The sequence below is a fragment of the Bubalus bubalis genome, chromosome 6 (genome assembly GCF_019923935.1).
Source record: "Bubalus bubalis isolate 160015118507 breed Murrah chromosome 6, NDDB_SH_1, whole genome shotgun sequence".
Lineage (NCBI taxonomy): Eukaryota > Metazoa > Chordata > Mammalia > Artiodactyla > Bovidae > Bubalus > Bubalus bubalis.
This window is the reverse complement of record NC_059162.1, coordinates 87,304,388-87,318,559: the sequence shown is the minus strand read 5'-3', so window position 1 is coordinate 87,318,559 and position 14,172 is coordinate 87,304,388. Positions and strand designations below refer to the sequence as shown.

At 44.3% G+C, this 14,172-nt stretch overlaps 1 protein-coding gene across 1 annotated transcript in view; it reads right to left on the bottom strand.

Annotated features, from left to right (window-relative positions):
- Nucleotides 1-1,200: 1,200 nt before the first annotated feature.
- The window catches only part of OMA1 (OMA1 zinc metallopeptidase), a 107,410-nt gene continuing 94,438 nt past the window's right edge, over nucleotides 1,201-14,172 (bottom strand). Inside the window, exons 9-10 of the transcript XR_326643.4 lie at nucleotides 7,489-7,647; nucleotides 1,201-7,037 (exon numbers count right to left, since the gene is read on the bottom strand). The gene's annotated coding sequence lies outside the window, so the exon portion shown is untranslated. The remainder of the gene's footprint in view (nucleotides 7,038-7,488; nucleotides 7,648-14,172) is intronic.

The window sequence follows — 14,172 nt, the reverse complement described above, 5'->3', positions numbered from 1 at the left end:
TCTCATTGTTCTCTGTGGGTGCTCCCCTGACCAGGGACCCAACCTGCATGCTCAGTTGTGTCCACGACTCTTTGCAACCCATAGACTATTGTTCTCTGAGTGGTCTCCAAAATGAGGTTGACCTACTCTAATGATTCATGGGAGTTGTGGAGGAAAACACATTGGTAGAGCCCTCTATTTATATGTTTAAACTTAAAATAAGTAAAATATTAATGTTTACTAAGCTATAATATGCCAAAGCCTTTGACTGTGTGGATTACAATAAACTGTGGGAAATTCTGAAAGAGATGGAATACCAGACCACCTGATCTGCCTCTTGAGAAACCTATATGCAGGTCAGGAAGCAACAGTTAGAATTGGACATGGAACAACAGACTGATTCCAAATCAGGAAAGGAGTATGTCAAGACTGTATATTGTCATCCTGCTTATTTAACTTATATGCAGAGTACACCATGAGAAACGCTGGGCTGGAAGAAGCACTAGCTGGAATCAAGATTGCCGGGAGAAATATCAATAACTTCAGATATGCAGATGACACCACCCTTATGGCAGAAAGTGAAGAAGAACTAAAAAGCCTCTGGATGAAAGTGAAAGAGGAGGGTGAAAAAGCTAGTTTAAAGCTCAACATTCAGAAAACTAAGATCATGGCAACTGGTCCCATCACTTCATAGGAAATAGACGGGGAACAGTGGAAACAGTGTCAGACTTTATTTTTTGGGGCGCCAAAATCACTGCAGATGGTGACTGCAGCCATGAGATTAAAAGATGCTTACTCCTTGGAAGGAAAGTTATGACCAACCTAGATAGCATATTAAAAAGCAGAGATATTACTTTGCCAACAAAGGTCCGTCTAGTCAAGGCTATGGTTTTTCCTGTGGTCATGTATGGATATGAGAGTTGGACTGTGAAGAAAGCTGAGCACCGAAGAATTGATGCTTTTGAACTGTGGTGCTGGAGAAGACTTTTGCGAGTCCCTTGGACTGCAAGGAGATCCAACCATCCATCCTAAAGGAGACCAGTCCTGGGTGTTCATTGGAAGGACTGATGCTAAAGCTGAAACTCCAGTACTTTGGCCACCTCATGCGAAGAGTTGACTCATTGGAAAAGCCCCTGATGCTGGCAGGGATTGGGGGCAGGAGGAGAAGGGGTCGACAGAGGATGAGATGGCTAGATGGTATCACCGCCTTGATGCACATGAGTTTGGGTGAACTCCGGGAGTTGGTGATAGACGGGGAAGCCTGGCGTGCTGCGATTCATGGGGTCACAAAGAGTCGGACACGACTGAGTGACTGAACTGAACTGAACTGAATATGCAGATAAGCTCTGATGCTCTTATGCTCTTACTGGGTCTTTCTGTCATCTACTCTCTACTCTCTTTTCTTTCTGTGAAGAAAAGGTAAGTGTCCCACAAGACAGAAAGGCTACCCACAGAATCCTCATTCAATTTTTACTTTTCAGCATTTAATGGTTTACTGTAAGGACATGAGTATAATTAAGTGACTTTACAGATTATTGTCTGAGATACTAGAGTTGGGTGAAGATGGTGAAAATCTATACCAAACAGAGGCTCACTAGTTATCCCAGAGCTAAATACTTAAAAGAGTTGTCTAGAAGAGAGATGACATATGAAATTATTTTTAAAAAAGACAAAGGTTTGGAATTTACTGATATTTCCTATGATGAAAACAGCTGTTGGCAGTCCCGTATAGCTAAGACAATGATTAAATTCAACCTCTCACATAAATTAAACTTTGAGCCAAACTTTTGATTTTTTTTTTTAACTTTTTGGCCACACTGCACAGCTTAAGGGATCTTAGTTCCCCGGCCAGGGATCCAACTTGCACCCTCTGCAGTGGAATCAATGGAGTCTTTACCACTGGACCACCAGGGAAGGCCCTGGGCGAAACTTTTAATTAACTATTTCAGAAAGTGTTGCAAGATTTTCAAAATCACAATATTTTAGTGTGAGTATGTATTTATGGGTCACTAATTATTTTTAAATTAGTGTTTATTTTTATTTCAGGCTTTCAAAAAATTCCAATCTTAAAAATTTCCATTTGTGGACTTCCCACCGGAGAAGGAGGTCCAGTGGTTAAAACTCTGAAATTCCAATGAAGGAGTGCAGATTGTATCCCTAGAAAGGGAACTAAGAGCCCACATGCCACATGGCATAGCCAAAAAAGAAAAAAATCTCCATTTGTGTTTGTCTTACACAAAAAATATTAGTACACGTGTAATGATACAATTTTTAAACAAAGAAATGTGCATACATTGATCCTGGATGCTCAAAGTTTCCAGTGTCAGTAGAGGCTCATGATCAAAAAGGACTGGTCTAGAGCCCAGTTATTTCCAATGTGATTTATACTCATGCTCATTCTCCTGAAACATTTCTAAGTAAGGAACTGGCAGGATGGGTGAGAAAGGAGAGAGCAGAGATGGAGAGCAGACAAGAGATGGCCGCTCTGGAGAATCAGAGCTGCTCAGGGATTGCCAGGGAGAAAGCAAGGTTTGTTCTGAAGTTGATTTCATATTAGTACAGTAACCATGGACAAAACTGCAACTGAACCCAGCTAAACTACTCAAGAGCTTTTTAAAAAAAAATAAGTCGAAAGGTGTACATTAATGGACACCGAGGCAGGCAAGCATCGACATGAACAAGGGTAGTACTGCCGTGAAGAGAATGAGCTCTCCCTGAGACTGAGTTATTCAAAAGGGCTCATGATTTTTCTCTGTTTTTATTTTCTATCTTAATGAGAAATGTGCTGATTCCACCCTGTCTCAGGGAAAAGAGAACGTTAACATACGGTTCACAATTTACAATTTACGTAGCTGATTGCATATACTTGTGCTGGCTACATTGTTTCTGACAATTACAAACACTTCTTTGTTCACTCGGTGGTATTGTGGGGCATCCGTGATCACCCCGCTGTGCCTTGATGCTACAGTTTCGGGTGCTCTTTATTCCATCTGACACTGCAAGGAAGCGAACTGAGGCTCAGACAGGTTATTTGATCAAGGACACCTAAAGGGTAAATGGCAGATCCAGGATTTGGACCCAGATCAATAAGGGAAGTACCTCAAAATTTCTCTGCCACATCTCAAGTGTCCCCAGACTGAGTCACCTCAATCCCAAGGAATCTCTGTCTATAGCAGTGTTTCAGAGGTTCAGGGTATTCTGAAGGTATTCAGAGGTTCAGGGTACCTAAAACTTCAGGGTATTCTCCAAACTTCAAAATTTCTAAAAAATGGCATGAGACAGGCTATTTACCAATAAATACAGTGCTTGTACTGGGTAAAATCTTTCAAGGGTGGAGTCAATCAATGTATGAAAATCATGTATGGGTCATTGGTGGTCAAAATGAGGGAAGTCATTGCTTTAGATTTTTACCCAAATGACAAGTACCCTGCATCAAGTCCCTTCAACTTCATATAGCATCTGGTGAAGCCAGACTGGCTGTTGAGTGAATGAATGCCTCAGGCTGTTGATAAGACCTTATTGTGTTCAGTTTCCTCAACTATAAAATAGGGGTGAGGACAGACATACCTCTAAGAGTTGTGGTTAGGATTTTTAAAAATCAAAATATGCAAAGTACTTAGAACAGTGCCTGACATCTAGCAGAAAATCAGTGACAGCTATCGTTATTGTTTTAGCCTCGGTTTCTGCATCAGTAAAATAGGAGAATGCATATACTACCTACTACCCACAGGCATACTGTGAGACTCAAATGAAATGGTACAATAGTGCCTTACAAGCTACAGCATGCTCCGAAGATGACAGAATGTGTTGTACTTTTCAGTTTTCTGACTCACACATGAAATAAGTCTGAGAACAGCACATTCCAGCTGGGAAATTAAAAGCTTTGTTCCTTTGGAGTCAGAGTGTGTCCCTGTACAGATCAATGTTGCTGAAGTGAAAAGAGAGATTTAATTACCTCCAGCCTCACCACCTTCCCCGCCGAGAGCAGCGAGCTCCTGGTGGGAGGGGAGGCTGAGTGTGGAGGTGACAGGCCATCGTGTGCACACCTGGGGAATCCTAGACCACCAGTCTGGGCTCTGTTTCTGGGGGCAGACAGCTTGACACAGGCAGAGCTGACCCCAAAGAGAAGGTGTGAACCTGTCTTTGAAAAGGCCACGAGCTGGGATGGAATCCCCCGGGGGAGGAGGCAGTTAAGGCTGCCTTCCATGCCCTTGCAGGCCTGTGTGTGTCACCATGGGAGGGCACACAGCACTGAGTTTGCATACACTGGTATCCATGTACCGAAGAGTATGAACTCTCAGATGCATAAGGTCATATGCACAACAGAGAGTCTACATGTGCGTGTACCTGTGCATCTGAACACACCTTGCATGCAAAACACAAGTGGGTTTGCCTGCGGACCCTGTGTCTGCCCCCATGGGCACACATGCATGTCTGGGTCTCTGCTCTTGGCCTAGTGGGCATGGATCCTTGTGGCCAGGTGGATCCATCTGTGTAAGATCCTGGCATCACTGTCTAGATTTGTGTTCAAGTCTGAACACAAATATATATGAATTTGTACAGCTCTTACTGTGCATCTCACTGGTGCCTGGTTACTGAGACAGGGCAGGCTGTGGGACTGCTGACCATGGGATACCTGTGGAGTCGGGTCTGGGGGGCTCTGGGTGAATGCCCCAAAGCTAGGAACTGGCAGGGAGCTGTGGTGGGAAGAAAGTGAGCTCACTGCCAAAGGAGTCAAGTAAAGTGGACCTAAATGAGAGGAGATGTGGAGCCTGGGCTGCAGGGAGGAGAGGACAAGGAGGAACACAGTGCAAGAGGGGGGAGCAGAGATCTGGCTGAAAAATCCACCACCAGTGGGCAGGCACAGACAGAAGAGCGTCTTGCTTTTTAACCAGAGATGTCTCCTTAAAGGCGCCACACCCGTTGCCCAGGGCACATAGTCTGAGGGCTGGCGTGCATATACAGGGTCTGTTTCTACACAGGGCTTCTCTAGGGGTTGACATATGATATGATTGCATGTTGGCTTTTACTCAGGCAGTGTTTAGACAGCACCTATTGTATACACGAGGTCTTTGGGAGGAATTGGAACAAAGTGGAAGCATGTCCCTTGAGCCTGAGTTTCTAAATGGAGGAGTGAAACACACAATGAAGAGAAAAATAAGCAATGTAAAGAAAGTGCTCAGGCATTCTACTGTCTAGATTTGTGTGCAAGTCTGAACTCCACGTTTTACAGGCTCTGTGGTCTTAGGCAAGTTATTTAACCTCTCTGAGTTTCATTTCCCTCATCTGCAAGATGAAATAATAATACCAATTATTGTTACTAGGCTATTGTGACAATGAAAGGAAGTAAGAAATATGAAGTCACCTAATAAAGTATAAAGTACATAGCATATGTGATGAGTGGGGGCTCAGTCCAGCAGGCTCCTGAGAAGGAACTGACCAGGTGACAGTCTGAGAGAGGATGTGGAGGATCCAGACCTCCACATTAGTCAGCTCTTGTCTTTAGACCTTTGTTGTTGTGATTCAATCTCTAAGTCATATCCAACTCTTTGTGACTCCATGGACTGTAGCCCGCCAGGCTCCTCTGTCCATGGGATTCTCCAGGCAAGAATGCTGGAGGGGGTAGCCATTCTCTTCACCAAGGGGACTTCCCAACCCAGAGATCGAACCTGTGTCTCCTGCACTGCAGGCAGATTCTTTACCATCTAAGCCTCCAGGGAAGCAGAATCAGAGGAGGATCCTAAAACCAACCCCCAGGGTCAGAAGAAGCTTTGCAGAAAGATGGGCAGAGTGAGGTTGGGTGTATCTGACATAGGTCGTGGTAGGACACACGGTATTTCACATTTGATACAGTCCTGTCAAGGTGATGCATTGAAATAGCCTGCAAATCAAAATGGCTCCACTACAGTTATAATGGATAACATTTATGGAGCACTTGCCATGTGCTTTCATTCATTTGCTCCTATGACACAGTGTGGGAATCCACATTTTCAGATGAGAAAACTGGGGGCTTAGGTAGCTTGACTAAAGTACCCAGCTGGTAAGTGTCTGAGCTGGGGGGATGACTCCAAGCTGTACCCCTATACCACCTCTGGTCAGAAATGTTTCCCCATTAAAACTCAGGACCTGAGGCCAAGAGAGAAGCCAGATTTTGGACAGGAAGAAACCTAGAGCAGTATGGTGGCTGTAAGAATGTGCCTCTCAGATGTCCAACCTCAGGGAGCGTAACTGACCAGTGGTCCCAGCCATTGTGCTCTGAAGTCCAGCACTGCCGTTGCACCATGCTGGTTCCTGGCAGCTCCCAGCCAGTGGCAGAACCCAGCGAGGGACGCTCAGCAGGGTCATTCAGGGAAGACTCGGGCCTCCTCACCCGGGCAGCTTGGGTTCAAGGACCCCCAGACAGCTTTGCCAGACTCAGGATTGTCTAAGAATTTCCACCCAACCCTCTGCCTTCCCTCTGTCCTTCACTCAGGGTCACATCAACTTCACACGCTGTAGCTCCTCCCATCTCTCCTGACTTCCCCCTCATTTTCTCTCCCGTTTCAGATTTCCTATACATTTAATCCTGTCTGTTTCTGGTTTCTGCTTCTTCTATGGACCTGGACTAATACAGATCAAGTAAGTGTAAACAGAAGCCACGTGGGTGCCCAGTTGAAGTCTGTGGAGCACTGGATTCTGAGCCCGGATGGTAGAGGAAAGGGAGGACGCTCGAGTGGTCTCATGCGAAGCACTGTCACTTTGCTCTTCCTTTTTCAGGCCTCGGGGGACAGTTCTTTCTTGAAGGAACAACCTCTCTCCCCTGCCACACGCCATCCTCTCTTCCTTCCCCTGGCTCCACCTGGTTCTCTTCTGGAGGTCACTTCCTCCAGAAAGCCTTGATGCCGTGACGCGGAGTGATGTGTCACCTTCAGTGCTGCCACTGCCCCGACCTTCATCTATCATGGACTTCATCCCACTGCCCGGGCACCTGTCCATGCCTCTGTGTTCCTGCTAGACGGGGGTGGGGGCTCCTGGGCGGTGGGTCAGAGTCTGTGCTACTTGTCACTGTATTCTGGTGCCTGGAATGTAGGAATGGTAAATCAATGACTGAAATGATCGAATACATCAATAAGTGGATGATTGGCCTCATAGCAGACAAACACATCACTTGCCTTGTATAAAACAGACACAGAACCTGGAGGCAGAGCACCGCAGTGGACCCTTGACACCAGAAAGACTTTCATGTGAACCTAGCTCTGCTAATTAGCAGCTGAGTGACCCCAAATTTGCTGAGCCTCAGTTTTCTCATCTGTAAAAAGGGGTTGTAATGCTCAACTCTCCAAATTGTGAAGACTGAAAATAAAACACATGAGGCATTTAACAAAGTGGCTGTCTCAGTAGTAGGAAATCAGGCGTCAGGCCCTCTGACCTGGCCCCCCAGGTCCTCCACTACAGATCTATCACCTCATACAGCAGTGCTCAGATAAAGGCAGAGGCTCTGCTTTCCTGACTTTCAAAACAGTTACTTACGTTCTACTCTCTGCTCTACCCGCCTTCTCTCTTCCCTCGATTTTCCATCTCCTGATTAGTAAAAACATAATAAGCACGTATTGCTTGTCATCAGCACTGGGGATTCAGAAATAAGCAGATGAGAATCTTCCTTCTTAGAGTTCATGGTCCAGTGAGGGTCTGGGAGAGAAAGAGAGTAGAAACAAGCATAAAAATAAAGAATTGCTACTCAGGGCAGGAAAAGCCACAATAGGCTAGGACTCAACTGCTGACATGTGATAACAAAGACCCAAGATTTTCTGAAGCAGAGCCGATTTCAAGTCATTTAATATATTTTCAAAAAAGGTAATCTGTGGAGTATGATTTAATATGGGTTACTTTTATCATGGAATACTTTAGGCACAGGTACAAAGAGCAATCATGAACCAACCACTCAGCTTAAAACAGAAAACCTGACTGCATTCTTCTTTCTTTCTCTCCCCAGTGGCAACTTCAATCCGGAAGTTTGTGCTTAATCACTCCCTAGTGTGTTCTTAGACTTTTATTATGTATGCACATATCTACAAATGATGTATTGCTTGGTTCTGCATGTTTTAAAACTTTATATAGATGTCACATCCTGTATGTATCACTCTGCAACTTTTTTGGTTGTTTTTGCTCAATACTGTACTTTTGAGATGTATCCATATTGAGGCCTTTATCTCTAATTCATTCATTTTCACTGCTCTGTAGCATTCCACTGGATGTCAATATCACAGTATTGATCTGTTTTCCTGGTGATAAACATTTGGATTGGGGAAACAGAGTCACTCCGTTTGTGTACTACAGACTTCCAAGAAGCAGACACCAAGATGGAATCAGATGTACAAGAGATGAATTGGAGAGACACAGATGAGTGATGTGGGTAGGGGACGAGTCGTAGGCAGGGACAGCCTTCAGACCACAATGCAGGTCTGACACAGGAAAGGAGAGTGGGAAGGAAGGAGGACCGAGTCAGGAAGATTTCTGACTAGCGTGGCTCTAAGCAAGTCTCAGCTAGGCCAACAGGGAGTCCTCAAGCAAAGGTTGTCCATTATAGGTACCCACTGGGAGGCCAGAATGGCCCTGTCCAGCTCTAGCACTGCTGCTGTGTCCAGTCACTGGCTGGAAGCCATCCAGATGAAATGTCACACTGGATTTGAAGGTGTGGCAGCTGGGGCATCAGTCAGCTAAGCTCCACACAGCAGGTTCTCTGGAATGGGGTGCTGAATGGGTCCACAACCTCTGTGGCTGCCATACTGTGCATGAGCAGAGAACAGGCAGATTCCTACTTATTTATTCATTCGTTCATTCATTCTCTATCTTAGAAACAAATTGAGATGTTTCAGAAGGTCATCACAGAACAGTGCCATGAAAGCTGGGTCCCTAGAGGACTGTTTTAGACTTCATCACTGGGGCCAGCAGCCACAGGAAGTCATTTTTGTCTGGTGACCACATAGAGCTCTACTGCCAGGGATCTACAGTCAAGGTCCCAAGCGTCTTCAAGGTAAGATTTTGGAGTCATACAGACCTGTTTTTATTCTCTTCTCTGCCACTTGGTCACTTGTGCAAAGACCTTTGTACCTTGCTCTAGGTCTCAAAAATGAGGGTAACCAGACCTATTTCATGGAGTTGTTATGAGGATTAAAAGAGGTGATGTAAACATAGCACCTGGCACACATAGTAGGTGATTTAAAAAACATTAGGCAATTAGGTTCCTCATCCAACATTCTTGGATGGAACAATTTTTCTCAAACAGAACTGCTAAAACTTAGAGCCCTAGTTCTGCAAACTCCAGCTATAGCAATCAGGGTGAATCGAAATGGTCTCCATTGACCCTTCTTATTCACACCCATCACTCTTTCTAAAGCAGCATTTGTGATTAATCTCACTCTAGGGCTAAATCAGTCCCAAGCGCTTCCAAGGCACTTGATAAAGAAGCTCTCTGATTTATAGCAAACACCATTATTGAGCGGTGGCAGAGAGAGGCCATTGGGGGATTTGTCTTGCTGGAAACTCTGTCTGTTGGAGCCATTTCTTCTACTTTCCTGGATAAGAGGTCAATTTATTTCAAAATAGATAAATGGGGTCCTTTTTTATTCCCTTGGTGGGGTAGGAAGGAGAGAGGAGTTGGACAATTTTTTTAAAAAATAATGAAGAATAGTTAACATTTTAAATTTGGGGAACTCTTCATGGCTGACACAGACATCAGGGTTCAGCAGAAGGCTAGGCACATAGTTCAGTTCAGTTCAGTTGCTCAGTCATGTCCAACTCTTTGTGACCCCATGGACTGCAGCACGCCAGGCTTCCCTGTCCATCACCAACTCCCTAAGCTTGCTCAAGCTCATGTCCACCGAGTTGGTCATGCCATCCAACCATCTTATCCTCTGTCATGCCCTTCTCCTCCTGCCTTCAATCCTTCCCAGCATCAGGGTCTTTTCAATGAGTCAGTTCTTCACATCAAGTGGCCAAAGTACTGGAGTTTTAGCTTCAGCATCAGTCCTTCCAATGAACATTCAAGACTGAGTTCCTTTAGGATTGACTGGTTGGATCTCCTTGCAGTCCAAGGGACTCTCAAGAGTCTTCTCCAACACCACAGGTCAAAAGCATCAATTCTTCAATGCTCAGCTTTCTTTATAGTCCAACTCTCAGATCCATACATGACTACTGGAAAAACCATAGCTTTGACTAGATGGACATTTGTCAGCAAAGTAATGTTTCTGCTTTTTAATATGCTGTCTAGATTGGACACAGCTTTTCTTCCAGGAAGCAAGTGTCTTTTAATTTCATGGTTGTAATCACTATCTATAGTGATTTGGGAGCCCAAAAATATAAAGTCTGTCACAATTTCCATTGTTCCCCCATATATTTGCCATGAAGTGATGGGCCAGATGCCATGATCTTAGTTTTCTGAATGTTGAGTTTTAAACCAGCTTTTTCACTCTCCTCTTTCACCTTCATCAAGAGGCTCTTTAGTTCTTCTTTGCTTTCTGCCATGAGGGTGGTGTCATCTGTGTATCTGAGGTTATTGATATTTCTTCCAGCAATCTTGATTCCAGCTTGTGCTTCAGCCAGCCTGGCATTTTGCATGATATACTCTGCATATAAGTTAAATAAGCAGGGGGACATAGTAGGTCCTCAATAAATGTTTGTGGGCATATGCAGTCATCTCATGGAATCCTCACAGTGCCCCTGTGAAGTGTACCAAACTCATTCTTCCCATTTGACAAAAGGGGAAGCTGAGGCTCGCAAGTAAGACATGGAAGAATTAGGACCGTGACGTAGCCCAGATCTAACCTTGCCAGTCACCACACCACTGCCGTTGGTGGTTCAGGAGCAGAGCCATCATACCCATTCCTTGAGCACAGATGCCTAAGACACTGGCTCAGAGTGAAAGCCCAGTTAGCCAAGGCTGCAGCTTATTTTTACCTAGTCTTTGGATCTAGTTGGTTCTACTCCAGAACATATACATAGAACATTTGTCTCTCACTTGCAGTCCCACTTCTTCACTTCTGCCTACTCAGAGCCAGACTTTCCTCTCCAACAAACCTTACAAATGGTAGTCTGACAAGACTTTCCCTGAATATTTCCAGTAACCAAGAGCTCCCTTCCTGCCAGAGCTGTCCATAAGAGAGCTCTTCTTATTTGTGCCCTAGGAAGGTAATTCCCCTGGACCTTAGACTTTGCTGCAGGCAGAAAAGCATAGGTGAAAAGCTCAGGCAGACCTGCCCTGAAGTATGGACTTTCTATTTACTAGCTAGGTGAACTGGGAAAGTTAACTAATTTGCAAAATGCAACCAATAATATTTTATCAGTAGGATTTCTTTTGGGTGCAGCTGTGAGAATGGCCACCTGATACGAAGAGCCGACTCACTGGAAAAGATCCTGATGCTGGGAAAGATTGAAGGCAGGAAGAGAAGGAGATGACAGAGGACGAGATGGTTGAATGGCATTACCAACTCAGCAGACATGAGTTTGAGCAATCTCTGGGAGATGGTGAAGGACAGGGACAAGCTCAGGCAGATGGTGAAAGACAGGGAAGCCTGGCACACTGCAGTCCATGTGGTGGCAACGAGTTGGACACAACTGAGCAACTGAACAAGAGAATACTTAGTTAACAGTGGCATAAACAATACACTTAATTTTTCATTTCTAAACAATTGCAAGGGAGGCAGCACTGGCACTCGCTCAGCAACACAGTGATGTTGGGCTCCAGGTTAGTATCTTCATGATTCTCTTGGCCTGCCCTCAAGTTCATTAAAAGGCCACAGCAGCATCAAGTATCATATCTTAACACAAAACTTGCAAAGCAGAGATAGAAGACACAGGTTTAAAAATAAAGCAAAGTAGATAAACAATAAGGGTCTACTGTATAGCACAGGGAACTATATTCAATATCCTGAGATAAACCATAATGGAAAGAATATACATATGTATGCATGTATTTCAGAATGTATAACGGAATCACTTTGCTGTATAGCAAAAATTAACATAACATTGTAAATCAACTATATTTCCATTGAAAATGTAAAATAAAATAAAACAACCAGACTTTTTCATGGCCTCTCTCTTATCAGGTGGAAAACATTTGCCATCCTGGAAAATATTAGTCTTGTCTCTATTTCTCCTTGGTCAGATCTGGTCACATGCCTACTTCTAGACCAATCACTAGCTTAGGGAGATAGTACTGCCATGATTGACTTAGAAAACCATGTTTTATCTCCTTGGGCAGGGCAGATTACCATTTAAACAAAATGAAGCTTTGCTAGCTGTTGGCTGAACAGCAACAATATTGCACTTGAGGGTAAAATGGGATAATATGCGCACAGTGCTTAGTAATTTCTGACATGTTTTACTCCTTGTTAACTCTTACTATTGCCTATTATGATGATAAACATTAATAAAGGTATCCAGTTTCCCTCTGACAATCTCTTCTTCCACCTAGAACTTCAGTTCACCCTAAATTATATTCTACCTTGAGGATCATTCTTCTTGACAGAAAAGATAAAAGCATTAAAGGTAGGACTGCCTCGTTGCATTTACTCTACTGGGAGTTGTTCACATTGTAGTCTGGGCGAATGGAGCCCTCTGGAGTTGTGCAGGATATAACTTGTGTGACTGCTAGCCTTGGTCCTATTAGAAGTAAAATAGTTCTTTCTGTGTCATCTGTCTTCACCATACCATCTTCTCCCATAAGCAGTCCCCTCCTGTTCTTGGTATATTTGACCCTACAAAAACTTTAGCTTTTTTGTCTTACTCATACGTCTCACTTAGGAATTGAGCCTGGATTAACATCTTATCAATATCTTGAGTGAAAATAGGGACAGGCAGCTCCCTTTAAGGGATAGAGTTAGTGACCAGTTGTGGTCATTGAACTTGACCATGGGACCTCTATCTGCCCTTCATACGGCAGTGGGGGTTGGGGGAAGGCAGGCTTTCCAGTTCTGCTGTCACCTTTGAAACAGTTCAAAGAGACTCACCAGCAAAGGGTAGAGAAACCAGGGCAGGTATTTCCTGAATATTACTTAATGCTATCTTGAGTAGAAAACAAAAGACTTTGTTGAAAAACCTTTCTTGTATTTGTCTCTTGATATTCTCTGCCTTACAAAAGAATCTCTTAAATCATCTAAGGCCTGATAAAAAGAGTCAGATTTTGGCCCCAAACTTTCCTTTGCAAATCATCTTTGGAAGTAAGTGGACTATAAAGCATATGTTTGAGGGGAAAAGAGAAAGAACAAGAAGTAATTAGTTACCATGTGCCAGGCACCTCTGCACATAAATCCACTGCCTTCTCCTGGCTGCTCTGTGAAGCAGGTATCACCAAATATTTGGTGGGAGTGAAATCAGTCCTGGGAAAGTGAAGGAATTTTCTAAGGTCTGTCTGATTCAAAAGACATTTCTCCACATCACACTGTCAGTTCAGTTCAGTTCAGTTGCTTAGTCATGTCCAACTCTTTGTGACACCATGGACTGCAGCATGCCAGGCCTCCCTGTCCATCACTAACTCCCGGAGCTTTCTCAAACTCATGTCCATTGAGTCAGTGACACCCTCCAACCATCTCATCCTCTGTCATCCCCTTCTCCTCCTGCCTTCAATCATTCCCAGCATCAGGGTCTTTTCCAATACATCAAACTGTATTTTTGTTCATCATAAACTAGTCAGTCAAATAGCCAACCCGTCCTCATCGAATGCCTTCAGATGGCATTAAATCTGGAGCCCATTAGCTTGGAGGATGGGGACAGTCAAAACTGTGACTCTGGGTCAAGACACCCATGCTCTCTAGGCTCTGATTCCTGCATTCATCTATAAAGTGAGACAATCATATCCACCTCACAGAATGGCTGTAGGGATCAAATCAGCCCCTGGATGTCAAGTGCTTTTGGGTCCTGGCTTATAAGAGCCGATTAATTATTCATCCACTAACCAATGGTGGCTCTTATTATTGCTCTGCTTACTGGTCTTACTGTCAGTGACTGGATCTTGCTGAGCCCTGAAGTGAACTGAGAAGTGTGAAGTGAAAGTGTTAGTCACTCAGTCATGTCTGACTCTTTACGACTCCATAGCCTACCAGGCTCCTCTGTCCGTGGAATTCTCCAGGCAAGAATACTGGAGTGGGTTGCCATGCCCTCCCCTCCAGGGGATCTTCCCAACCCAGGGATTGAACTCTGGTCTCCTGCATTGCATGC